This window comes from Crocodylus porosus, unplaced genomic scaffold, assembly GCF_001723895.1.
Source record: "Crocodylus porosus isolate Cpor-Errol unplaced genomic scaffold, CroPor_comp1, whole genome shotgun sequence".
Taxonomy (NCBI): Eukaryota; Metazoa; Chordata; order Crocodylia; family Crocodylidae; genus Crocodylus; species Crocodylus porosus.
In genome coordinates this window covers 74,753,643-74,761,482 of record NW_017728949.1, presented here as the reverse complement: position 1 = coordinate 74,761,482, position 7,840 = coordinate 74,753,643, and the positions used below count along the sequence as shown (strand labels likewise).

The following is a 7,840-nucleotide window of genomic DNA, read 5'->3' as shown; positions in this document are numbered from 1 at the left end:
ATAAGTCATTTAATTCCTTTCCAACCAAAATTTTGTAAGGGGCACCATTAATGGTGCTCCAGTGATTTGGCTCACTCATTCTGAGATGAGCTGCACATACTTATTTCTCCCGCTTCCCAACCTCCCTGTATCCTGAGGCTATCTGTATCTTCAGACACCAGAAGAAGAATAGATGACCATGTTCTCAACCCCCCATTTTACATATAGCAGCAGAATATATTATTGTGACACTACAGCACCAAGCTAACAAGGGTGTGTATAGGTGGGGAAGATCTTTTTCTTACCTTGAGAGATGGGTTGTATGTTTGCTTGTGTGTTGTCTGTTGGTAAAGTGTCTCCTGCAGAGGTTGTTCATAAAAATAAATATAATGAATTATCTAGATTGCTTTATGTAGAAATGTTCTTTTATCATATAATATTAAGAAAGAATGGAAAATAAACTATGTTCTCTCTGAAGTCTGGAACTGATCTAGTTATCGCTTTATGCCGCATTACTGGTGCACAGAATCATAGAAAAGTAGGACTAGAGGATACTGCCAAGCACAACCTAACACACATTCTTTCTCTCCCATGCCAAACCCAGAAGTGTGGAGGTGAATGTACCCTGGGAGGTGTGTGATGGGAAAAGAGTGGGGCAAGAGGAAAGCCCTCAGAGACCCACACAAAGACCACTCAGCTCAGGTACACCAAGAGGCCTGGCTAGAGCAGGGAACATGCTCCCATGCTTTTGCAGCGTGTGCTCCCTGCAGATAGGTGGGTGGAAAATCCAGGAGAGTATTTGCAGCCCTGGAGAGGAGCAGTCAGAGGAGGGCTATGTCCAGTGGATGGAGGTGATGCTTGGAGTCTCCCCTGACAGCAGATGCCTGTGGCCAGTCATAGGAGAGGAAAGCTGCTCGTCTACACAGGGTGGTCTGTGGACCACCGATAAGCCACGGGACAGGAATCCTTTGAAGACATCTGGCCAAAGACTAAAGCAGCGGAACCACTGAGAAATGGTCCATGAGTTCAGGGGTAAGGCCCCAGGGTTTTCTTGATGTTTTTTCCCCTCTTTCGTTGTTTGGGGATCGTGTTCACCCTTCCACAGTATGGGATAAGGTGACTGGGGGAGAACTCTCCCTCTGGAAGGATCGTTGAAGGTTCGCACCCCGAGGAGCCCACCAAGGCAACACAACCCAGAAAGGAGATTTTTGTCATTTGAAGAGCAGAGTCCTCCTAAAAGAGGCAGAGGCTTCATTTATTTTGACTGTCTTTTTAGTTATGGAATTAGGCCCTCTAAAGGACTGAGATGTGCCGATCAACCCCAAGACAGGAGATGTTTTAAGTTCGTTTGTTTCCTTTTTTCTTTACTACCAACTGGATGGTAAAATTTTCCTAAGGGCTGACCTGGACTGATTCATGTGGGAGTCTGTGAAGAGCTGATTGAAGGTTGTTGGCCTGGTGGACTGATCTCATTTGGGCAGATTCACGGCCCAAAGGGGTGATGGATTTTGGAAGATGTTCTCAGGTGGGCTGAGTAAAAAGGGTTTGAACTCCTGGGCATTCCTTGTGTCCTCCAGTGCATAGCTGTCAGCAGCATCAGGACAACACAAGAATTGGGCCCTAATGCAGGGAATCCAGGATGTACTAAGGGAAGATGAAGCCCCACGAAGAAACCATCCAAAGGAACCTGTCAGGACCTTCCCCCAACCCCACAGCCAACTCCTGTTAGTTAAAAGTACCTCAAGATGTGGCAGGAAAGAGGAGAACATCAGAAGTTGGTGGTGGTGATACTGTCCAGTGCCCCAAAGGCTTAGTCAAGTTAGACACCAGGCAGACATGGGCCTCGGCCATCTATCCCTGACAAGGTATCTCCGCTGATCACTCTCCAACCAAAATCTAAAAAATACCTGGGGAGAGAAATGACTGGAGTAGCTTTGGCACTGCATTTCTTGGTTTGGTATATCTGAGGGGGGTCAGGTGGGTGCTGCAAGCTCAGGAACAATCCCAGAAGAACATGTAGGGGACACGGCAAAGTTATAGTCTATTTAGATATACTCTACTCATTTGATCCCACAGACACTGGCACATTTAAACAAGAAATTAATGTGTAAACATCCAGAGCAATTAATCAAGCTTGAAGTCACCAGCTCCTCCATGTTTCTTGGAAGAGACACAAAACCCAGCCCTCAGTCCCAGATGCCACAGAATTGGATGTATCGAGCTTCTAATTTGAGGCTCTGAAGCTGCTTCTTGGTTTCTGATCTGGTAGATGAAAACTCTTTTGAACTTGTTTCCCAAAGCTGGGCCAGATTTGGCTTACATCTTGAAAGAACAGCTATTCTTGTGATTTTTTTCTCCAAGATAGCAGATATTTTAAGGCCAGTAAGGAAGTCTCTACTAGTAGATTTCCTCACTAAGTACTGTAGTGCCTATAAGTCTTTCCTTGACTAAAACATGCCTCTGATTAGCTTTATTTCTGATAGGTCTTTTCTTTTCTTTTCTTGAAAAACAAAGCTCTTATAGAGATAAGTCATCAGCAGAGGCTTAGATAAGATGCAACTTTATGAACAATAAAATCTTAAGACTCAGAAAAACACAGCTAACCATATAGGTATTCCCCTCAGCTAAAATGTTCCTTTTAACACCCTCCCACACCCCAATAAAAAACCTCACGCCCCCTCCCCAGTATAAAGTTAAAGCATGAGGCAGGACAAGAGACCATTTACAACTAGTGCACAAATAAATTCTCAGGAAAAAGGCAGGCAAAACTTGCTGTTTGGCCCAGGCTTAAACCAACAAAATATTGCATAAAAAGATTAATAAACTGGGTTATTTCAGACTAATTATTTTCAGATACCTACAGAAGGAATGAAATATATTTTAATGCATAAAAAACAGGTGACAGTATATTTGAATTCTGTGTAATAGAATGAGCTACAATTTCATTTGAGATGTGTCAAAATAAAAAACTACTGGGAAAAACTGTGTCACACTGAATCCCTCATACCAGGCAACAGAGCCAGCAATGTGTGAAACCAAAGAAATTCAAAAATACATTGTTTAATAAGAATCACCTTTAAAGGATGGCTAGAGTAGGTTATCTTTTATGTTTTTAACTCTCACTGCTAGTGAAAATAAAGAGAACAATCTGAGGTCCTTTAAACTATTTTAAGTCACCAGTAGTCCTCCTACTCAACTTTCTTGGGAAATTTCAAGGCCATTTGAAGACTGACAGGAATTATGATCCCAACTGTGACATACCCTAATCCCAGGTTCAGTTAGATATGCCTTTGAGACACACTCCTGTGGTGTTATCATACCTTTGGGGTGCACTTCAGCTCTAAAACCCTCTCTGTTGTCTGCTGCTTGACCCCTGAGAACAGACTGAGATACCCCAAGGGTCACCTTCCTGAATGATGGCTCCGGTTTACCTGCCTCACCTAGATCTTGCCAGCTCTTGGCAAAGGGGATTTCATCAGCTAAGAGTATCATGCCCTGGTTCTGTCACGCACACAAAAATTATAGATTCCTCTCATCCTTAAAAAACCTCTGCCTGTATGCTCAAATACTTTGAAAACACATTCATCACTGATAATATGTTATAAAAGAAAATAAAAAAAGATTTATTAGAAAAACAAGAGCAATCATAAGAAAGATGAGATACAGGCAGAGATATAAGAGCAACCAACCAAGAAAATATCGGAATAACGAGTTTACTTTATCCCTGCATCTTAGGCTTAAGCTTTAAGAATGTAGCATCCACTTCTCTTCTCAACAGGTTAGAAAGCTGCTGCTGCCTCTGACCTTAGTGTGAGGGTTTTCTGTAAAATCTCCTGTCAGCCTATCACACTCAACTTGCTGACTTAAGGAACCAAATCACCTTATGCCCAAGGAAACTTTAGACAAACACTTACTGCTACAGCAAGACTTAAGTATGGTTTCTTATCAAGCCACTTACATACATTATCCATTGGATTCTTGGGGAGGCCATACTATGCATATAACTTCCTTCTCTCCCAAGGGTGTATCTGTTTACCAGACCAGAAAACTGTCCTGCTCTAATTATGACCTGGAGAATATTTGTTTCCTTTCAAACATATCCTAAGGCTACCGTCTCTCATTTAATTTCCCCTCCATGAAAGATGTCCTTCCCTGAATAACCTGTTTCCCAGTGTTATTTTTGTTACAGTTCTCTTATTTTAAAGTGTAAATTTGTCATTGCATGGAAGGACCTGGATTGTGTACCTCAAACCATATCCACAAGGGTCTGTTTGACTGGCCATTAAACATACCCATGTTAGATACTAATTCTCAGCGATTACTTCGATTACTTCTCTCAGCCATTTAGGCTTTGAGCCTCTCCCAGATGCAAAAGTCATTGTTTAAGGAGAAACACATAAAAATTATTATGATATTATTCAATCTTGCCCCTACTATAACATAAGAAATACATATAAACTTTAGGATGATAAGGCTGGAAACAGCTTGATGCTACCAATACATAGAGACTGCACATACCATAGCAATAACATGAATTCAAGAAAACATGCATGACTTTCTACAGCCACCTCCAAATATTGTAGTTTCATGATACCCACCAAACACTGAACTGTAACAATGCACATTTGAGTTCATAATATCTTGCAATCCTATGAAATATAATGTTAGCAAAAACATCTCCGTACCTCCTGCATGGGAAGAGGTTCTAGCCAGATGGATATGTAATCAGAAAGCAAAAGAGTATCAACTGCCAAAAATGAATAGTTTGTATGTTCAGAAGAACAACCATTCCAGAGATTACTACTAAAATTAGAGAGATCCGTAGTGGTGTCTATACAAGATGTTTACTTCACAATAGACTAATGCTGTGCAGTAAATATCACATATCCACTTGTGCATCCCTATTGGGCAAGAGTAAATTAATTTACTCCACAGCATGGTAGTATTTGTATTTGATAGTATTTACGGCAAGATATTACTTGTATTTTCTAGTAAAAAACTCCACAGCAGTGCACGTGCTGTAGATACTGCCCTGGCTGACTGGAGCACAAGGGTGCTTAGTGCAGAGCCTACCTGCCGGCTAGCCCTGAACTGAAGCACCCTCATGCCCCAGCCAGCCACTCCACAGCACGTTGAGATGGGTTGGGGGCTGGCCTTGGGGGGGAAGGGGAGGCAGGCTGACCCCTGGGCCAGCCAGGGCTGCTCTGACTTGGATCACTGTGCTGCGGTCTCTGGTGCACCTGAAGACATGGCACCTGGGAGGAATAAATTCACAAGTTTATTCATGTACATTAATTGCATGTGTAGATGTGCACTGTTGGTGCAAAATCATTGCTGTGGTACAGCATAGAAAGAGCCTTTGTCAAACATTTTTCTAACTCTCAAGGTAAGACAATGCCCTCTTGGCCACTGTGGAAAGAAGAAACAATGTCTGGGGCACCCAGAAGGACAGAAAAAACCTACTACAGTATCCATCTTCCCTGAGTTAGATGTCCTAATTCTGCAAAGAAAAGAACTGAAATTTGATAATGCACCCTAGATAATAGTATTGTAATTAAATTCTTGGGCTCAGTCTGGGGCTCTTCAGTGACTTCTCTCTCGAGTATAAGTTGAGTCTGTAGCTTAAGCTCCAACTAGTGTTTTGGGTTTTGTTGCGACTATTTCACATACCTCAAGCAGACTCTCTAAGCTCAAATCACACCTGTAACATTTGTAATAACTGCACCTGTAAAGCATCTGAATATTTATAATGCACTTATCACTACAAGATGAAGTACCATTAAGTGAATATTCATTTACATTTCCAAAGCACAGAACAAACACATGCAATGTTAGTGGACTTCCATTCTATATATTTCTTACTGATTTCTCTTTGGAGGCTTGCCTTGATTGGTTTTTGCATTCTGGTCTTGATATAACAAACCAGCTAAGCTGTGCCTAACCTTAAGCAATGACTACTGTTCTTAATTTAGGTCAGCAGGTGAATTAGGGTGCCTATAGACATGCAGAATGTCTGCTCTGATGCACTGTAATTACAGTACATCAGAGCAGAATTGTTTAATTATGTCTGCTGGAGCATGCTAATTAGCATGCTCCAGCAGTCTCGGTGTCTCATGTATTCAGTATCCCCATGTTTCAAAAGGGTGATGGAGGTGCTTTAACTAAAGCCCTGCCACCATTTTGAAGCACAGGACACTGAATATATGAGACTTGGTGGATGCTTTAAAGAGCCCCCCCACCCCACCCCATACCCAGGGCATGTGCAAAGATGCCTTTGGTTTCTATTAAGTGTATGACGTTTGCTCATTTTGATCAGCTCTCTGCACTTACCTTCCCTCCTTCTCAGACGTATTTTCTGTTATGGGTCTAACTGAGCACTTAAGTGCATGCTTAAACTTAAGACAATCAGGACTTGTAGTAGAGATGATATCTTTTATTAGACCAACAAGATTTTTGCCAAAAAAATGTCTTTAATTGCAAACTTTTGGGCACAAACACCCTTCATCAGGCAGTGGAGAAATGATTGTAAAAGTTCTCCTGGGTGAAATAAAAGTTCATATTTCATAGGATTTCACACAGGAGTCAACAGATGGAAAAGATTTTTACAGTCTCTACTATGAGCCCTGGTTGCCTTTTCCTCTAGACCAATACAGCTACAACCTGGATACCTGGATACCTGCTTAAATTTAAGAATGTCAGTAGATCCATCACTTTGAGCAGCACTATTAACAGGCTTAAATTTAAGCATGTATTTAAGACTTGTTGTCTTGGGGCTACAGGGTTCAATCCTGCAAGATATTGAGCAATAAGTGAAGGTGAATTTCACACTGAAGTTGATATTGCACCTCCAAGAACATTGCAGGGTCAAGCCTTATACATTCCTTGACCCTTCTCTAACAGTGAAATAAAACAACACCATCTTGTCTTAGAAACTATGTCATGGGCAACTGCTGCCACCTTAGTCAGGGAGGCATGTGCCTCCACCAGCAACTAGTCAGTGACCAGAGAGGGTCCCCCCATGGCTAGTCACACCAACTGAGGGGGGGCGGGTCCCCACAGCATAGCTTACCAACTGGTGAGTGGCTGCACTGCTTCCAAAAGTGGCTGCGGCGCTCCCAGAAGTGGCCGTGGGGCTTCTGGAAGTGGCCGTGGCCTACATCCGGCACTTGCACTCCCCAGCTGGTCCTCACAGGGGGTATCGGCATTCCTGCCTGCCCCCCCCCACCCATTGCCTGAGCGGGGAGCATGGCCTTACAGGGGGTGCAGCAGTGCTCTCAGGGGGTGCACATGCACCCCCATGCACACCCTACTCATCACCACTGAATCATGTTGTACATAGAAAATAGAAGTTGTGATTGTAGTATAAACAAGCATATTTGTGCTACTTTACCTATGCTTACCAACTTTAAGCCCTCAGACTTTTCTATGCTTACTAACTTTAATGCCCTTAACTAACGTTAAATCAGTATGCATAGATAACAATAATACTGAAAATATGATGACAGACTTTTATGTGAACTAAGAATTTGAGTGTATAATCAGAGTTTCTGGGTCAGCTTGTAGCTCATGCTGAAGTCTGAGCCACTGCATCTTCACTACAATTGTTACCCATGGTATTATTGGACAACCAAGATAAGTATACATCAACCCTTCTGAAAAAACCCTCTTCAATTTGCTGTGTAAATGTACCCTTAGCACATAGAGTGTTTATAAATAAGTGCATCACCCTTTTGAGCTTTTCAGTGGATGGTCATATCTTTGCCATTTATTTTTTATGATTTCACACCCTTCTGTGAACTTCTGTGGAATAATCCTCCTCAGATGGGCAGCAGTTCCTTTTCCCCCACCCCCCACCCCCCCC

At 42.4% G+C, this 7,840-nt stretch overlaps 1 long non-coding RNA gene across 1 annotated transcript in view; it reads right to left on the bottom strand.

Moving 5' to 3' along the window:
* Window positions 1–232: 232 nt before the first annotated feature.
* The window catches only part of LOC109322612, a 22,469-nt gene continuing 14,861 nt past the window's right edge, over window positions 233–7,840 (bottom strand). The window contains exons 2-3 of the long non-coding RNA XR_002104434.1: window positions 6,142–6,148; window positions 233–243 (exon numbers count right to left, since the gene is read on the bottom strand). This is a non-coding gene — a long non-coding RNA (uncharacterized LOC109322612). The remainder of the gene's footprint in view (window positions 244–6,141; window positions 6,149–7,840) is intronic.